The sequence below is a fragment of the Dipodomys spectabilis genome, unplaced genomic scaffold, assembly GCF_019054845.1.
Source record: "Dipodomys spectabilis isolate Male_0828 unplaced genomic scaffold, ASM1905484v1 ptg000046l, whole genome shotgun sequence".
In the NCBI taxonomy this organism is placed as follows: domain Eukaryota; kingdom Metazoa; phylum Chordata; class Mammalia; order Rodentia; family Heteromyidae; genus Dipodomys; species Dipodomys spectabilis.
Window position 1 is genome coordinate 5171177 of NW_024870723.1, and position 20367 is coordinate 5191543.

Genomic DNA, 20367 nt, shown 5'->3' on the forward strand with positions numbered 1-20367 from the left:
TGCATTCTTACAATCAACCAGCAAAAAGGCAAGGAGAGAAATTTAGTGGAGATTTACACAGAAGACTTTAAGGTGCTGGCATTCATACAACAAATATTTCTTGTATTTATATTCTATTAACCAGAATCCAGTCACATGACCCCACCAAGGTAAAGGGGAATATGGGAAATGTAGTCTCCGTAGAATAAAAAAATGTATGTGTGCACCATTGAATTGTCTCTAGCTATCTAGTAGATATCTGATGTTTGCAAGGGGGATATAGAAAAGGATAAGAAAATTGTAGGAAATAGAAATATTTTAGAAAAAACATGTTGTCTGAAGATGCTACTAAAATTTGACTACTACAAATTATTTAACAGAACACAGTTGCCATTAGAAGTGATGTGCTGAGTGACCAGGTCATCCAGAAATTTGGAAAATATTCTAAAGAGTTTGTACAGCCAAAGAGGAGCTAAAAAGATGCTTAACATGTAAAAAATAGGCAACTCTTTTGTACAACTACTTAAAGATATTAATAATTTAAAAAATCTCCTGAAGCTGAGTAGCTAGTTAGCTCAGTTAGTTATTCACAAGGCTGAGCTCTGAGAACTGCAGTTTAAAACCAGCCTGGGCAGGAAAGTCCATGAGACTCTTATCTCCAATAAATTAACAAAAAACCTGGAAGTGGAGCTGTGGTTTGGTAGAAGGCTAGCCTTGAGCAAAACAAGCTCATAGTGTCCAGGCCCTGAGTTCAAGCCCCAGGAACAGCAAAATTAATTAATTAAGTAATCAAAATAAATTTAAAAAAACAACTAATGAAAACAAAGAAAATATGATCATATTGGGAATTCAGAAATGTTATTTGGTGATGAGTTAGGCAGTGATGGAGATAGGCAATAAGGGGGAAGAGCTAAATCAAAGAGAGAAGCTGTCCTAAGGAGAGGGTTGGCCAGGAGGTCAGAAAAAGATAAATGAATAATGTAAATTAGATTATAGGTGTAGAATTAAGGCAACAAAAAGAGTGGACAAGTCAATACATTCCGATGACTCCACAAATCTGCCTGGCAATTGAGAAATTATTATCTTCATCTTAAAGATAAAGACACTGGCCTGAGGTAATTAATTAATTAGTTAATTAATGTCTGGGCCACCTCAGTCTAAGCTAAAACCCAAGTCTTTCCACTGTAACTACAGAAGCTATTTTTATGTTTACGAACCTGATCTTCTCTACATCTCTATATTCTAGGGGAAAACACTCCGCATTCCTCTAATAGTTCTTTTAGTCATCCATTAAGTTTCTTTGCTCTTCTGAGCATATACCTTTGGATGCATTTCACATAAGCTATGTAGGTCAAAGCATTCCTCCCTAAAATCAATACTCTGGTTACAAAACACTGACGCTAGAACCATTCCATTGTTTTTCCAACTCATCAAAAAGATATGAAATACAGATCACTCGCAAGGACTTAGTAAATTATTTCTTATTATCTTGTTCATTCTACTGTCCAAAGTTATGAGTTACCTCACTTATAAAATCTGATGAACTGTTTGTAACAAAACAAACAAACTGGGTTTTTTAAATTTTTCTGATTCTTGACTGGGCCTTTGTGACTTATGCCTGTCATCCTAGCTACTCAGGAGGCTGAGATCTGAGGATCTAGGTTCAAAGCCAGCCCAGGCAGGAAAGTTTGGGAGACCCTTATCTCCAATTAACCACCAGAAAACTTCTTCAACCACTGTAGGAAGTTTGTCATTCGGCTCCTTGAGTTCTGTTTCTCTCCAGTATTCTCCAGGGTGCAGTCACATGTAGATCTGGCCAACTTATTCTAACATACTAGTTCTCATCATCGTCCTGTTCAGAACAATCCAGAGCCTCTGCCCTCATCCTCACCCCCACCCCACCCAGGACCACAAGTAGGCATAGCAGGCAAGTCATCTGTCATCTGATCAACAATCCTCCATCTCGCCCGCACACGCCTCCTCCAGCCATGCAGAACACCTTTCAGTTTCTCAAATGTAGCTTGCTTTTCTTCCTCACGATCAGGCATTTTCACCTGCTGTTCCGTCTGTTTACAACACTTGGCTTTTTTAAGTTTTTATTTTTTAACTCCTATTTATTCTGTCTGTCTCTGGTTAGCTCTCCTTTCCACCATAAATCTTGCCAGGTCCTCAAAGACTGAAGTAGGTGGTGCCTGTCCAAAATTCCAGCACTTTCTTCCTCTATTTAGTCATAGTATACTTTTTAATCTTGTATATTTCCTGACACAATGTCATCCCACCAGAAACACTGTGTGTGTGTGTGTGTGTGTGTGTGTGTGTGTGTGTGTGTGTGTGTGTGTGTGTGTGTGTGTGTGTGTACTTGTATATTTGTGCATTGGTGCTTGAATTAAGGACCTGAGCACCATCCCTGAGCCATTCTACCACTTGAGCCACAGTTCCACTTCCAGCTTGTTGATGGTTAGTTGGAGAAAAGAGTCTCAAGGACTTTCCTGTCCTGGCTGGTTTTGAAATGAATTCTCAGATCTCAGCCTCAGTAGCTAGAATTACAGGCATAAGTCATTGATGCTGGCTCAAAAACATGTTTTTTATTTTTTATTTATTTACTTTTTTTGCCAGTCCTGGGGCCTGAACTCAGGACCTTGGCAATGTCCTTGAGCTGCTTTTGCTCAAGGCTAGCACTTTACCACTTCCAGCTTTTTCTGTTTATGTGGTACTAAGGAATTGATCTCAGGGCTTCATGCAAGCTAGGCAAGCACTCTACCACTAAGACACATTCCCAGCTCCTCAAAAACAAATGTCTAACAGGATCCCTGGGATCTACTTGTTAATACGGAATAAATGAGAGAGACATGCCTGTTGAACCAGGAATTTCACTCTGAACTAACACATATAATATGTTAGGTTTTTAAAAAGAGGTAGCCGTGTAAGAACAGCACCACACACATGGTATTCAGGTAAGGGGTAGGTTTATTCAGTAAACCTGCTGGAACCAGGCAAGGTTGGCACTCCACAAGGCTGGCACAAAAGAGCGTCTGGCCCTGGGTTAGGCCTTATATAGGGGAGGGGCGGGGAAAGGTGTGTCCAGGTAAAGGGAAGTGGGACCAGGTAAGAGGAGGTGGGACCAGGTGGGAGAAAGGTGTGGCCACATCAGATTAAGATGTGACCTCAGCAGATGCTGATGTGACCTCTTCCAGGTGTCCCAGTTGCCTAGGTAACACAGGTACTAGGCATGGTCTGTTTGCCATCAGGAATGGACCTTACATAATAAAATGGGAAAGAGAAGGCCCACAAATTAAAAAGCAGCATTCGACATCTAATCAGAGATTCTCTCCATTTACTTACCACCCCTGTGGAGCTATCCAACTTTATTAGGATTTCATTCTGTATTCTCTTTTAAAGTGACATTTACATTAATTTATACTACTAACCCAAAATTCTATTTAAAAAGAAGGAAGTTTTATAACTTTATTATTTTTTTCCTGGTTTCTCTCCCTAGGTTTTCAGTCCACTAATAATTACTCTTTTGTTTTATTTCATGTCTGGGAGAGAAATTGTGAAGTTTTTTTAAAGCTATTTCCTGCTGTTTTTTTTTTTCTTTAACACAGTAGGGACCTACTAGATAAGCACTGGGGTATATGGTTTGTGTTGTAATTGTATGGAAAGGATACGAAGTTGAACATTCTCATTCTTGTTGAGCCTCTTTTTATCCTAGGTGTCTTGTAATTGTAATTGTGCTCTAGTTTGGTTCTGATAGCAAAGGGCAATGAGAAATCAGTCATGGGACAGTGGAATGCTAGGTCATCCCTACTTTCCACCTTTGATGAGCTCATGTGATCCCAATTCACTTCACTTTCTTGAGCTCTAGGTTCTTTGCTGATGATTGGTCACTTGATCAATTTTTACATAAGGCTCTCTGCAAAGAAATGACAAATAACTGGTCAACCTCTGCAAGGTAGAAGAAAACATGGATCTTAACAACTTTTCTTCTGTATTTGAAGAAACTGAGATAGAAAGAGAAACAGAGAGAGAGAGAGAAAGAGAGAGAGAGGAGAGATTGAAATAGAAATAGGCAGATATACAGGCTGTGAGAGATGTACTTAAGACTGAGTCAGGATTGAAATCCATATCTCTCAGCCCTCAAATTAGTGCTGATTTTTCTTCCCCACTATGTAAGCCTGGAGTTCTTTCAAGAACAGAAATCAGCCCAGGTAATATTTCTTAGTCAGAGCAAGCACCAGTTCTGTCCACTGACCCATGTATACAGTGCTGAGCTTCCTGAACCCTTTCTGCTGCTCCAATAAATCTTGTAAATTTCTAGTTAACACAGACAATGAATTACATATGGCTTCCATGTTTACTTCTTGCTGTGTGTTCTGTGGCAGCTGTGTTACTTATCAATTCAATATGTTATGTGCAGATGCTAGTTTTGTGAATAAATTGGCCATCTCTTTTCTTTAATCTTCTACCCTAGCTGTCCTTAAGCAACCCATTCTGATACAAAGCCAGCCTTGCCCTTAACTCAGAATTGTCATGTGTCTGAAAGTGAAGGTTTAAGAGAATCTTTGTCATATAGCCCTTAAACCTATAGACAATCTTTTTCCAATATACCAAATGATAGATCAATTTATCTATTAAGATCAAGTGTGTAGCTATTATGTGAGTACTGGACACAGACGACAACACGCTAGACAACACAGTTGTTGGATTGAAATTGTTCATACATATGCTAATGAGCAATATCTTTGAGTAATAATAACCACCACATGACCATGGCTTGTATAAATGACAGTGAGGGAAAATCCAAGTCCCTTTAAATCTATTCAGTGGAAGTCACCATTGAGACACGAAGAGTGGATACGAGACCAGGAGAGGATCTCTTGAGAAAACCTAGCTTGGTTCTCTCCCTTCAAAATAATCAGAAAATGGAGTCATATTTTGCATCTGCAAATAGGAGAAGGCCTTGGACTTGGACAAGGTCACCTTGGTAGGCTGTTATATAATTACTTTTAAAGTTCCTAAGTCCTCCAGCTTCTCAGTCAGAGAGGCCGTACCCACAGACATGCTAGTAGGCAAAAAGAAAAAAAAAATGTCGTAAAAGTCCTTCAGTACTCAAGATTTATTGAGATCGTAAGTAACCCTTGCTCAGTAAAAGAATCTACCTCCCACTCGCCAGTGTTCCTATCAGCAACCAGAAATTGTTGCAATCTAATGCATTTATATGTTTTGGTTTCTCTAATTTATTTCAGGCACCTCATTTTCCTGGAACAAGTGCTGTTATTTATGACGCAGCAGCAAACACTTTACATTTATAGAGGTTATGAATTTCAGTAATGGTTTTGGTGGCAATTTAATCTGTCCTAACTATGAGGCATTTTACAATGACAATTAAATTATTATTAAAAAAATAAACCTCAAATGACATCCTTATCACTTATCAGCATATCAAAAGTTTCATTGAGTTGCATTCTGGGTGAATCATAAATATCCCACTGTAGTCTTAAGTGAATCTATGCAATAAACTTGAGTGAACTTAATTAACTTCTACAGTATATTTAAAAGAAAACTCCTTACACATTTTGATGTCGGGGAATGAAACATTATTTGAAAAGTGGGTTTATTACATTCCACAGTGAACACTGATATTTAATATTTAAAGACTCTTAAATTTGATGTACTGTGCTGATAGCTAAAGGGTTCTGTCCTATGGTATGGGAAGGTGAGGTAGTGAATGTCTCTCTCCATCTCATTGAGGAGGTTTGGATTTTACTGGTCATTCCCCTCTCCCCATATACTGATCTATTAAAATGTATGCTCAGAGAAGTGTCAAGGATGTTAATGTACACTTTATCAAATTAATTTTAATGTAGGCTTGCTGAATAGCTAATTCGCAAGCTATGTCCTAAATTGTTGCAAAACAACTCTGCTCCAAATTAGCCAGGCTATTACACTGATATCAGCAGATAACATGTCAGCAGAGGATCATTTGATACAAATTAAAAATGAAGGTTTTATATATATTTTTCTCTTCACAGAGAATCTAATAAAGAAAAGAAAAATGCTGGTCTTAATCCACTTCCTGATCTGAACTCATAAGGCACTGGCTGCAATATAATCCTTTTGTTCCCATCCACATTTTGATAATTACCTCAGGAAGCAAGGGGAGTTTCTATTTCAAAAATGGGACTTGACATTTGACTTAAATATCACCTTCTTTTTAAAGTCTAGGTCTTCGTACACTTAGATGTCAATGACCAATTTTTTTTTCCTGGCTTGAAAGGTAGAGACAGAGACTTAAAAAAATAAAACAATGGAAAGTTGTCTTCCAATAATAAAATACAGAGTTTTCCTGTAATAATTCAATATAGTCAATGTATCTAAATGTATTGTAAAATGATGGTGAAGAATTGGCCCTTACAACCTTTCTGGGAGTCCAGCAGATACACTGAGATGGTCTTGTTTGGGCTGTGTGATTTACTCCATTTCCTGCTATAACTCCCAAGTGTCCATCATCCAGCTTCTTGATTAAAATTATTTGCATGGATGAGTGCTTATGTGTCTGCCTATTTGGTACATGTAATTCGTGTGTGCTTGTTTTTACATGGATAATTTTGTAACAAAGCCTAAGTCACAAGGAGTTGATGTTAGGTGAAATGAACCCCAAGGTAAGGACTCAAGTGGTTTTTCTTTCTTGCTATTGTTTCTAACATACTTAAAAGGTGATTGTTTTGTCGTTTTGTATGTACCTCCCCCACGATATAACCCCTGTTTTCACTGTATTTGGTGTTGGTATAATTTGGAGAGGGAAAGGGAAAAAACAAATTGTTTAAATAGGGATACAGGTGGACCCATTGCAACAATGAAATGTACACAATGCTATGTTGAAAAAGGAACTTTACAACTTTGGCAGGGGAGGGAGAAGAGTGTAATCGTGGAGATGGGAGGGCAGGGATGGTAGTGGAAAAACAAAGGAGGAGGCAACAATGCTTGATAAGAAATGTACTCATTACCTTCCTCATGTAAGAGTAACCCCTCTGTATGGTATTTTTACAATAAAAAACTTATTAATAATAAAAGAAAGCCTAAGTCACAAGGTCTTTTTGTTGTTTAGGTTCTGATTCTTTTCATTTGCAAATATCTGCTTTTATCAAAAACCCAACAAACATGAGGTCACAGATTCCTGATTTGTACATTAAGAAGGTCAAATTGGACAACACATTCTCTTTTTTATCAAAACAATGAAAAGGAGTCCTCCAGTAATAACATATAAAGTTTTTCTGTAATAAATCAATGTAGTAAGCATATGTCCTTTAAACATAAAGAACCCTTGATGTTTTAAGCTTCAACCTCTTTTCCTTGCAAAAGCAACTTACAAACACCTATCATGTGTTCAGTTAACAGTGAATATAAGTTATGAGAAAAGGGTTCACAACTGGTGTTTTCATAGACATTCTTTACTTCCTTATTTGCCACTCTGATGAAAGTTTTTTAGGATATATGTGTATTAAAAATGACTCATTTGAAAGTCTTTGTCTTACATTTGAGAAAGAACATCTCTTTGCTTACTGTCTCATCTCCCATAACTGCAAAGGTCAGTTGGTCAGATTCTCCAAAGAATGTTTCCTGCTCTTACCAACTAAAAGGCAATACTGCCCACCCCTCCCACCCACCCCCCCGGCTAAGTATAGAGATGGTTGCTAATTACAAAATGAAAGTAGACCTGGTCAATGCCTGGTCAATGTTAGCCTCTACAGGGCTGAAATATTGAGCTTATCATTCTTTCTCCCTTTTCCTAGCGCATTCCCTTTTACCAGATCTGAAATGTTTTTCAGAACCAAGATATATTCTCGTAGTGTTAAGGACCAGATACATCCCTTTAATTATGCCAATTCTCAGAAATTCTATTCTGAGGCCATAACGGCCCAATTCTGCATGAAGAATCGCATTTACATTTAAATGCAACCCAGAGACTCTGCGAAAGAAAATGACTGAACAAAAGAAATCTAAAGATTTTTACCAGAAAGTACTTATGGAAGCAATTTTGCTTCTGGCTACAGAAGGTGAATTTATTTTGATAAAAAGTACCACAGAGAACAACTAGAAAGTTACATCCATTAGATCAATTAAGAAAACAGTGATCCTTCCAAAGACCTCTAAAAACTAAGACGACAGGATAACATTCTGGAGAGAAGAGAAGTCCAGAGAAATAGGCCCTAGGTCTGGTGTTATTTTGCCCATAGATAAATCTGATGAATCTTATGATTAAAAGGGTTACCTAGGAGGCTAAAAATCCTGATAATAAAACAGTGTCTGAGAGCTAAGAGCTGGATGGAGTAATCTTACAGTACTGGAGTAATTGGAATTGTCTTTTCTCTTGAAAGGTTTGCAAGGCATTGTTCTAAGAATAAAGATAAGGAAGAGTAGAAGAAATGGTAAACTAACACTGGTGGCTGATGTCTGTAATCATAGCTACTCAGGAGACTGAAATCTGAGGGTCAAGGTTCAAAGCCAGTTTGGTCAGACAAATCCATGAGAGTCTCAACTCCAATTAACCAGACAAAAAGGCAGAAATGGAGGTGTGGCTCAAGTGACAAAAAGCCAACCTGCCAGCTTTGAGTGGAAAAGCTAAGCCAAAATGCAAAACCCTAAGTTCAAGCCCTGGTACTGACACACATACATACACACACTCACACACACACACACACACACACACACACACACACACACACACTCACACACACAAAAGGAATGGATGTTTGAAAATAGTAAAACCAAGGTTGAAATTAGCTCAATGTGATTCAATGTAAATTGTTTTTCTCATCCTCTGTTAGAAGTAAATATGCACATAGCTATTGAGCCTTTGTCAATCACTCCTATGCATATCCTCCTTTGACCTCAGTGAATGTCTAGAGTCCTATATAATTTATCATGTTCCAATGTGTGTGCATGCATATAGCTATGTCTGTGTATAAATAGCTATGCGTGTATATATAGAGTGAGAGCTGTGTGTACATATATGTGTGCACATGATCATATGTGTGTATATACATGTGCATATGATCATATAGAATAATATTTAATGAAATGAACTCCAAGAAAAGGAAAAAGTATTGTTTTTAGGTGCTGTTGTTGCTGTTTTTGTTTTCTTTTCCTTTTGTATTGTTAGTTTTTTTAATCTGGGACGGTGGAACAAAGGGTAAACAAATACAGCAAATACTAGACAGTATGTGGAAAACAAGCTGTACATCTTGTGGGTGGGAACAAGAGGGAAAAACTGGGAGAGAGTGAGGGAAGGGGAGACATTGTTCAAAAATAATTGTACTCTAATGTAACTATTATCCCTGTGCATATCAATTTTATAATAACAATGAAAAGTAGATATTTCTTTAGAAGGTCAATATATTCAAGAAATTTGATGCCAAGATGAATAATTTAAGCAGAGAACTAGAAACATTAAAAGAGAATCAAATAGTAAATCTAGAATAGAAAAATATAATGCCTGAGATTATACTACAATAGATAGGTTAACAGAAGATTAGATAAGGCACAAAAGAAAACCAATAAATTGGAAGTCCAAAGAAAATATCTAATCTAAGGGTCAAAGAAACAAAATATAGAAAATATAAAGAAGAGGAAGACTCAAACAGAAGTAGAAATTATGCCCTTGTCATATATAAATAAGGTATATATATATATGTATATATATATATAATATATATATACATGTATGTGAATAACAATAGTCAGTGATAATATTTGAAGAAATAATGACCAAAAACTTTCTGAAAATGCTGAATGACATCAAAAAACTTTCCAAAACTGCTGAATGACATCATGGCACTGATTTTACAAACACCATCAACAGAGACATGAAAAATGCTCCTAGACAAGAAATATAAAGAAGATAGAAAAAAAAAGCAACAAGAGGAATATTATCTTCATTTTATCTCCAAAGGAACAGCAGTTAGAATTATGGCTTGCCTTATATAGATGTCTTTAAGACCAGAAGAAAATGGAATAATTCCTTCAAATACCATCGACCTAAGATTCTGTATCTGGCAAAATTAAAAAAAAGCAAAATGAAGATATTTTCAGACAAAAAATATACTAGGAAAATCAACAACTGATCATCATAGGAATATTAAAGGGTAAAGTACATATTTGAACATTTATCAATATAAGTATGTGTAAACAGATATGTAAAAAATCAACACAAATATTAACTATATAACAGTAATAATAGCAATAACAATGCCTTCTGAAGTTTAATATTTACAAAATTAGAGCACACAAAGAAATAGCACAAAGGAACAAATAAATAAAGATAATTAAAGTGTTGTAAAGTTCTTGCACTTTTTAGGAAGTGAAAAATAAAGTTTATATTTACCTTTAAGATAAAGACACTATATATGCTTGGCACCAGTAGCTCATGTGTGTAATCCTAGCTACTCAGAAAGCTGAGATCTGAGAATCAGTTTGAAGACAGCCCAGGCAGGAAAATCCAGGAGACTTTTATCTCTAATTACCACTATAAAACTGGAAATGATGCTGTAGCTCAAGTGGTAGAGCGCTAGCCTTGAGCAAAAAAGCTCAGAGACAGCTCTTGGGCCCTAAGTTCAAGTTTAATGACTGACAAAAAAACTATTCATTTTAATATCTTGAATAATCACTAAAAATGTAAGATGCAAAAATAGATGCAATCCAAAGGGAAAGCAAAGTGATATAAGATAATGATTGGAAGAATTTTCTTTTATTTTGGATTTACCACCTGCTCCAGAGTTTTGATAATTAAATTTCTCTTAGAATAAATTTCTTCAAAGTATAGATCTTTTGGAATGAGTCATCTGAGATGCCCTTGCTCGTTTTGTCACCTGCAGACTATATGCCAGCTTGCTTAGGAAATAAGACAAGTGAACATAGTAGTAGAAGATGGAAATAAAGAATTTGAAATTCATGTGAGAAACTGATCCATAAATTACGATCTTTGAGCCATGCTTTCTACACCTATAAATTGTACAAAATGAACACTTTGCTGATTTTCCTGAAGAGTTTTTCGAAGGGAGAATTAGAGGAGAAAAGAAATGTAAAACTCTCTTGTGAGGTGCTATACACATATTTATAGTACAAAAAATCAATCATTCATCCCAACAAAAATTATTCACATAAGTTAGGAAAGGCAAAGAGAGTGGCCTGTTCTCGGTACCCTGGACTTTGCAGGTTTTACTTGTCTATAGCTTGTATAACTTTGGTAGTTATCATGGTTAGTCCTTCAGGAACTCTTTCCCAAAGAGTGACCCTATCTTCCACACAAGACCTTTAGAATCACTGAGAAGAGATAAAAGGCAATACAAAGACGAGAAATTCAATCCAGTTACTTCAACCCATATCCAATTGACCCAAACCAAATCAAATGGTGTCAAGTCAACTTCAAAGGAGGCTGGGGATCATGGCTTCCTTTTATGTCCCTGAAAAGGTTAGGTTGGTTAGTATCAACACTTCTCTAATAAACCATCTGTATCGTAGCTGTACTCATTGTGCTATAGTTGGTATTAAGAAGGTGATCACATCTAAAATATACCTGGAACTTAAAAAATTAAATCCCCCAAAAACAAACCTTCAAAGAAACAATTGCCCAATAAATAAGTGGGCTAAAGACTTAAAGAGAAACTTCTCTGAAGAGGAAAGAAGGATGGCCAATAGACACATGAAGAAATGCTCAACCTATCTAGCCATAAAAGAAATGCAAATCAAGACAACATTGAGATACCACCTCACCCCAGTTAGAATGGCTATAATCAAGAACTCTCATAACAACAGATGCTGGAGGGGATGTGGACAGAAGGGAACCTTACTGCATTGTTGGTGGGATTGTAAACTTGTTCAACCACTTTGGAAAGCAGTATGGAGGTTCTTAAAAGACTCCACATAGAGCTCCCCTGTGACTCAACAATCCCACTTTTGGGCATTTACCCAAATGATCACAAACAAGACCACACTAAAGCTACCAGCACAACTATGTTTATTGCAGCATTATTTACCATAGCTAAGATATGGAACCAGCCCAGATGCCCCTCAGTAGATGAATGGATCAAGAAAATGTGGTATGTATACACAATGGAATTCTATGCCTCCATCAGAAAGAATGACATTGCCCCATTTGTTAGGAAATGGAAAGACTTGGAAAAAATTATATTAAGTGAAGTAAGCCAGGTCCAAAGAAAAATAGGTCCCATGGTTTCCCTTATTTGCAATAACTAGTATATGTCTGAGTCAAGCAGAAAAGGTCAGATAAGTTGATGTTAGGGGAATGAACCCCAAGATAAGTATTCAAATGTATTTTTTGTTTTTTTTTTCTTTCATGCAATTGTTTCTAACACATTTATAAGATGATTTCTTTGTTGTTTTGTATGTCCCTCCCCCACGGTATAACCCATGCTTTCACTGTATTTGATGTTGGTATAATTTGTGGAGGGGAGGGGAAAAACAAATCGTTCAACTAGGGATACAGGTGGACCCATTGCAACAATGAGATGTACAAGTCGTTATGTCGAAAAACAAACTTTACAATTTTGGTAGGGGGTGGGGGGAAGATCAGGTCGGGGGGGAGGGGGAAGTATGGGAAGGGATGGGAAGGGGAAACAAAGAGGAGACAACAATGCTTGATAAGAAATGTACTCGTTATCTTGCCCATGTAACTGTAACTCCTCTGTATGGTATCCTCACAATAAAAAAAGAAGAAGAAGAGGTGATCACGTTCCTGTAGTCCCTTGCTTTTACAAAAGACAGACTATATTTTTAGTTCCTCCCTTGGAATTTATTAAAACACAACATATCACTTCAACAATGAGGCCCATACTTCATCCTCTTAATAAGTAATTTGTTTGGACAAAACAAACCACTATGAATTGGTTATAACTATAAGGTGCAAATAAAGAAACAGATGAGCCAGAAACAAGACTCTCACTATCCAAGATATTATATAACAAGAGAGCCTAGTGCACATTGATTGCTTAGAGAAAAAAATCTTCAGTGACTTCTAGAGCCATAACTGACAGCCATTCTGTTGGGGATCCTCATATATTGTCAGGCCCATCTTTATAATGGAGACTCACCCAGAGGAGTCAGAACCTGCAATATTTTAACAAAAAACAAAAGCATACAGACAACTGAACTTAGATTCTGGCCAGAGATCCTGCCTTAAGTCCCTCTGCTGCTCTAGAAAAACCTACAGGTCTTCTCTGACTACGAGGAGACAGGTTTGATCAGAATGCCCTAATCCGGGAGTTTTAAAGTTATTCTCTCTGCTAAATAATGATCTTTTGCCTAATTCATTTTGGAAAATTCAATTTTTTACTGCTTTGGTTTCCCACCGATCTCTCATGGAGACGTTAGTAGTCCAATGAGAATCATGACTACCTAAAATGTAAGTGTGGGAGTATACGCATGTTTACACTCACATGTGTATCCATGCATGTGTTGAACGAATGAGGAAGATTAAGTTTTACTATAGGAATTGCCTTACATGGTTATGGATGCTAAGTGATTCCTCGATTTGCCATCCAAAGCAGAAATACTAGAAGTCAATGGTATCATTCAATCCATGTTCAAAGACAAGGCACAAAAAGAAACTTGTGATCAGACCATCAAGGTCTAAAGGTAGGAGAAGTGTGATTGTCCCACCCCTTCTGCTGCTTTATTTTTCTATTTGTGCCCTCAAAGGTCAGATGATGCCCACTAAAATGTTGGTCAGAACAATCTTCTTACTCTTTCTACATACCAGCTTACATGCTAAATGTCAACTGGGGAAAAAAATAACCTCAATGACAAAATGAGAAAGAATACTTTACCAGTGATTTGGGCATCCCTCAGGCAGAATCAAGTTGTTGCATTAAAACTGTCATCACAATAGCATCCCAAACATATATGACAAGTACTATGGCATAGGAGATGATGGTTTATATGAGCTCCTGGATATCCTTCATGTATTATGTATGATCCATTAATGTGATTTGCTCAAGTGGCTTCCATTTCCCATGGGCATGGCATCAGCCCCAGAGAGAAGGGCATAAAGACTATTATTACCCAAGTTGTCCTATGAGATTTTGGAATTTGAGGTCTTTGAAATCCCACAAAAGCTTAAGCTTTTAAAAATGTATGAATCTACACACTTTTTAAGTTTACATTCTCAAGCCTTACCTTGCAGGCTCAGAAGAAATCCTTGGAAGAGAGATCCAAGAGATCTCTCAAATAGAAAAACCAAAGTAGAATTTAAAAGTGAAAAGGAAAAAAAAGCATTATTTTTCTAGGGAACATTCTAGGTAAGCCAGGAATATTGTTCTTCTGATAAAAAGAAAAGAAAAACATTCATCTTCAATCCGCACCATTGGCTACCCAATCTTTCCGAAACACAGAATTACTTTCTCTACTTAAGAAGTGATAGAACACATCAGCCATAGAAGGACCAAAGGTCTAACATCTTTATTCCATATCTATGCCCATGTGCCTGTCACCATTTTAACCAACATAGCCCAATGGTTATCCTTAGTCATGTCCCAACAATCCCCTAAACCACAATCTGATGTTAGATCTATTATGCATCTATCAGCATGTTCAACATTAGATATCTCTTGTCTACCCCCTAACATATCACTATCCTACTTCTAAAAGCTGTAAAGAGGTTCACCCTCACAGTATTTGGGGACAGTTTTATTCCTTGGAACTTTCATTCACTTTGCTCTGCCTGAAAAAAAGTATATTTCCTTGTTGAAGCTTAGCTCCCATGTCACATAGAAAATATTCCAATTCCCCCCACAGGAAAGGAAAACTATTCCTTCCCTTTCCTCCCAAAGCTTTCCATAGGGAGCTTCCAAGGTCCACACCATGCTACACTTAGTATAAGTTTACTGTCATTTTGATAATAATAATAGCATCATCTAGCCCTGGCCAAGCCATTGCAAAATATGTGCATTCTGTTTATGATATTAGTTAATATTCCTATGAAGCATAATTAGATGGATACTATTTTCATCTTCGTGTTTAAAATCAGGAAACTAACGATCATAAAACCTGAATAACTTAAATAGGATCCACATGTAATATAGAAGGGAAGTAGATTTTAAAAGAAGGTTTCCAGAATCCCAGCCTAAAATGAATGGAAAGCTAAGTTTGACCTCAGCCCTGCCACCCAGCTAGTTGTCTGGGGCAAACCAGTTAGCCTCACAGTACCTTAGTCTCTTCCTCTGAAAATCCAGATAACCTCTGCCTTGTTGCTTACTGGGATTCTGTGATCATAAAATGAAATAGTGAATCTGAAAGGACTTTGCAAATGCTAAAGTGCTATGCAAATGCAAGCTAATTAATTAATGAACTCATTAACATGTTCTCCTGCTGGGCTGCAGTTAGGGCCAAATTATAAATAATCCTCATCTTGCTGGGAATTTAACCAAGAAATTTGGGGTGGTAGAAGAAATGAAGAAGGCTGAGATGTAAAGTCTAAAGCTCTACACTTACTAATGGAGGCAATTTAACTTAGAATCATTTCTGTTGGCAGAGAATATCTCCCTCCTTTCAAAAGCAGTAAAAGATAGAAGGTTTCACAGGGATGAGAAATCTCTCTAATACATTCATTAATAGCAATGGTTCAGCATGTCATCATTGTGCCCTAAATCTACTGAGCTGGTGAATGGGCAGGCCCTGTAATTAATGTCTAGGTCTTCATTACTTATTTATGGTTAGCAAACATTTTTACTATGTGCCAGGGACTGCTCTAAGTGCTTTACAAATATTAGCTTGTTTAATCCTCATAAACACTCTACAAGTAATCACTGCCTCTCTCCCCATTTTATAGATGGAGAAACTAAGATGTGTAGAGCTTACATAGATTGCCCAGGGCATGCAACCAAGAATAATGAAACCACAGTTCATACTATGGTTCGTACCTGTTTCTTTTTTCATTTGTGCTCTTGAGACCATCCTATACTACTTCTCTTCATGTGGCTGCACTGACCTGACAATTCATCCATGAACATCCTTGAAAGGAATCCAACATATTCTTTCTCTGTTCTCCCAATGTACTTTCCATGTGATGCCTCCATAGCTCACATCCTGTTATACTTAGGGTACATTTATTTTCATTTTAATAATAATAATAATAGTATTACAAAGCACTGACCAAGCCATGCAATATGTGTTTTTTGCTCTGTAGTTACTGGTTAATATTTACATGACGCATAATAAGAATTATGAACCAGCCAGAAATATTGTTCCTGAGGAAGCTGGTAAATGAACAGAAAAAAACATTGCTTATTGAGCACTAGTCATATCATAGCTGCTGAATAAAACCATATGCACAATGCCATTGAATCTTTGAGGGTACACTTGACTATGGAAGTAGGTCTTTGAGTTTTGCATATCTGAGCTACATTCTGTTCTTCCTCCTGTGAGGAGCCTCTTCTCCCAGGAGGCAGGACTTCTATGGTCCTGTAGCTGTGTGTGATGTCACTTGGAAGGGACAGTTTGGCCCTCCATACTGTGCATGCTTGTTACATTCTTAAATAGCTTAAATAAAAGTAGTATTCCCATCTCTATTTGTCTGGCTCAGATGTCTCTGTCTCAACTGGTTCTAAACTCATATAAGTAAAAGGGAAATGTTGCTTATGTTGCTTCCTAGCAGGTCTTACTGGATACAAAGTTCAGAAGGGTCTTTTTTGAAGCTCAAAAGAATCTCTTTCCTAAGATCACAGGGCAGTTCATAGGGAGTTTGGAACCCAAATAGCAAATCAGGAGTGTAGAGTACCTTAATTCTAGAACAGGGTAATTTAAAAGGAGGAACTAGAAAGATCTGCAAAGTTCAAACTCATATTCTACTACAAGATGATTTTACAATGATATATTAAATCTATTTAATTTTATTTAATTTGGCTCTAGGAAAAAAAATTCATTCTACACACCAGGCTCTGTGAGGAAATTAGCCCTAAACATTGCATAAATATATAATGGAAATCAAGACCTGAATCTAAAATTTGCTGATTCTGGAGCCAATATATAAACATCACATATAACATGGTTTCTTGCTTCTTATATACTGTGCAATGTTGTGATTAAAACAACAGAAACTGGTAGAAAGAAATTATCCATAATCTTACTACGCCAATAAACCAACCAGTGTATTTGTTCACATTTCCCTTGGATAGGCAGTTACAGAGTTTATGTGGTTACAAAGTTCTCCTAAAGCTCTATTTCATACTCATGACTAGAAGTTAAATAACTGTGTAGAATTATTATTCTAGCATAATTAATTTAAACATGTCCTTTGCATTGTGTGGGAAGTAAATTTCTAATACTGTACCCTTATACATAATGCAGCAATGAATGTCTTTCAAATAAACAGCTTTGATTTCTTTGGGAAAATTGCCTCGGCACCAGCCAAAGTGGTGAGTTTCCCAAGTTAGATTGCTTCAACTTCCACGAAGAAAAAGTAGAAGTGACAGGAACATTAAATATCTTTTATAAGCCTTGCCTCTCTTCTCCCATCTCACTGCAGAAATACAGAGAAAAGAGCGAGCAAGTGAGCGACAGAGAGAGACAGAGACAGAGACAGAGGAAGAGAGAGGGAGAGGGAGAGTGCTAGGGATGCACGTCAGCCCATGATTAGACCAGTCAAACATGTTTAAATAAAAAAGGAGTTTGGAATACTTAACAGGATCAAAGATTGAAGATTACAGAGATTTGGAGCCCTTTAATAAATATTAAAGATACATTCCTCCACTCTATCTTGGCTATGCATCAAGCATGGAAGAGACTCAGACAGACATGGAATTTGGAAGCCAAAGGTCTTTGTCTTTGTAGCTGTATAGTCTGACAGGTACAGAAGAAATGTATATTGTCTATATTTAAGGGAGTAGAAGAAGTAGAGTTTCTTAGTAAAAATAGGAATGCATACATTAACAGCTGGCCAGCTCCACATGGTGGAGGTTGAAGAGAACCGTGATAAACTATCCTTACAGAGACAAATAACTAAGGCCTAATAATTGATGACATAGTCATCACTTTGACAGATCCAAAATAGTCTTGTTTCTTCTCCAATCCTCTTTTCGATAAACTATACTACTTTAACTCAAAATAAAATAGCGTCTCATAAATGTCTAGTACTGGTAGAACTAAAGTGTATCAAATTCTACTTACTGATAGGGTAGACAGAGGGTTAGGTTAGACAAACGAATGTTCTTTATAAGATCAATCATACTGGATATCCTCAAGGACCATCTATAGAAAACAAGCTTCTTCCTTTTCTGATGGTAGTTGGGTGGCTTAACCCTTTCTTACCCACTGAGTTGTCCATCTTCCAAGAGCCTAGACTGGCTAAGGGGAGTCTTGATTCCCTGCAAGTCATGTTTCTCCCATCAATGTGCAACCATGTGTTGACTCAAATTACATAAATAGTCTATGCTATGAGAAGTCCTACAAGAAAGATTCTGTTTAACTATTCATAATTCAATTTGTCTCAAATCTGTTCAATCATAATGAAAAGCTTCCTTTCTACTCTATTTATCTTTCTATTTTTGATAAGTATTACTATCCTGTGGATGTAGTAAGAAAAGAAATGGGTTTTGGTCAGTACTAATAGTTCTCATCTATAATATTAGATAGTTGAGAGGCTGAAATCTGAACAATTGTGGCTCAAGACTAGCCTGAGCAGAAAAGTCCACTAGACTCCATCTCCAAAATAACTAACAAAAGGTGGGTCAGGAGGTATGGTTCAAGTGGTATAGCTCCAGGTAAGCAAGTAAGCTGAGTAAGAGAGGAGGTCCTGAATTCAATACTCCAGTACTGCCAAAAAGGAGGGAGGGAAAGAAGAAGGATAAAAGTAAAGGAGGGAGGGAGAGAAGAAGAGAGAAAACAAAATTTCTACAATCCAGCTGACTCCTGTGCCTGAAATTTCCATATTTCTATTCTATAGAAGATGTTGAAGAAGATTTGATTTAGAAAGGAAAGTATCGGAAAATTTGACAGACTAACTTACATGGGCAACCTTTATTTCTCCACTTGAATTTTTGTAAGTTATTTAACTGTCATATGTTTGGATCCATGAACTACAAGATAGGGAATCCTAGAAGTAAAACATGTGCTTGGTAGATGGCAAACACAAAGTTAACTGTTATCACCCACTTTTACAGGAGTTTTGAGGTCAAGGAGGGTAGGACTTTAAGTCTTCCTGTAAAGTGACATCACAATCTGTTTGGAAAAACAACATAGAGCCATGAGATTAAAGCCACCATTTAAGAAAAGAAAAAGACCAAACAAGCAAAGGGGTGAAAATGTCATGGTTAGACATTTTGTGAAACTAATATGAGTGGTTGAGCCATGACACAAGGCTTCTTTTTTTTTTAATTGTGAAAATACTGTGCAGAGGGGTTACAATTACATGGGCAAGATAATGAGTACATTTCTTATCAAGCATTGTAGCCTCCTCCTTTGTTTCCCCTTCCCATCCCTTCCCATCCTCCCCCCCTACGCCCCCTACCCAAGCCTCCCCGCCACCCCCCAAAGTTGTAAAGTTTGTTTTCGACATCACGACTTGTACATCTCATGTTGCAATGGGTCCTCCTGTATCCCTGTTTAAACGATTTGTTTTTCCCCTTCCCCTCCACAAATTATACTGACAGTGAAAGCAGGGGTTATACCGTGGGGGAGGGACATACAAAGCAACAAAGAAATAATCTTATAAATGTGTTAGAAACAATCGCATGAAAGAAAAAAAAAAACATTTGAATACATATCTTAGGGTTCATTTCCCTAACAACACCTTATCTTCTCTTTACTCTGCACTTTAAAACTTGCCTCCTATGGCATGGGATTGCCAGGATCTAGGAGGAGAGGGCATGGGGAATTATTGTTTCATGGGTACAGAGTTTCAATTTGGGAAGATAAAAAACAGTTCTCACAGGGGATGATAGTATTGACGCCATAGTAATGTGAACATATCGATTTCATCCAACTATACATTAAGAAATTGTTAAAGTGAAGCTAGATGCTGGTGACTCATATTTGTAGCCTTAGCTACTCAGGAGGCGGAGATCTGAGGATCAAGGTTCAAAGCTAGCCCTGGCTGAGAAACTCAAGAAACTCTTATCTCCAAATAACCAGCAAAAAGCCAGAAGTGGAACTATGGGTGTCAGAGCTCCAGCAGACCACAAACAAGGACATACTGAAGCTAGGAGCACAACTATGTTCATTGCAGCATTGTTTACCATAATGAAGATATGGAATCAACCTAGATGCTTCTCAGTGGATGAATGGCTAAAGAAAATGTAGTATATATACACAATGGACTTTTATGCTTCCATCAGTAAGAGTGATAGTGTACCATTCATAAGAAACATAGGTTGCATG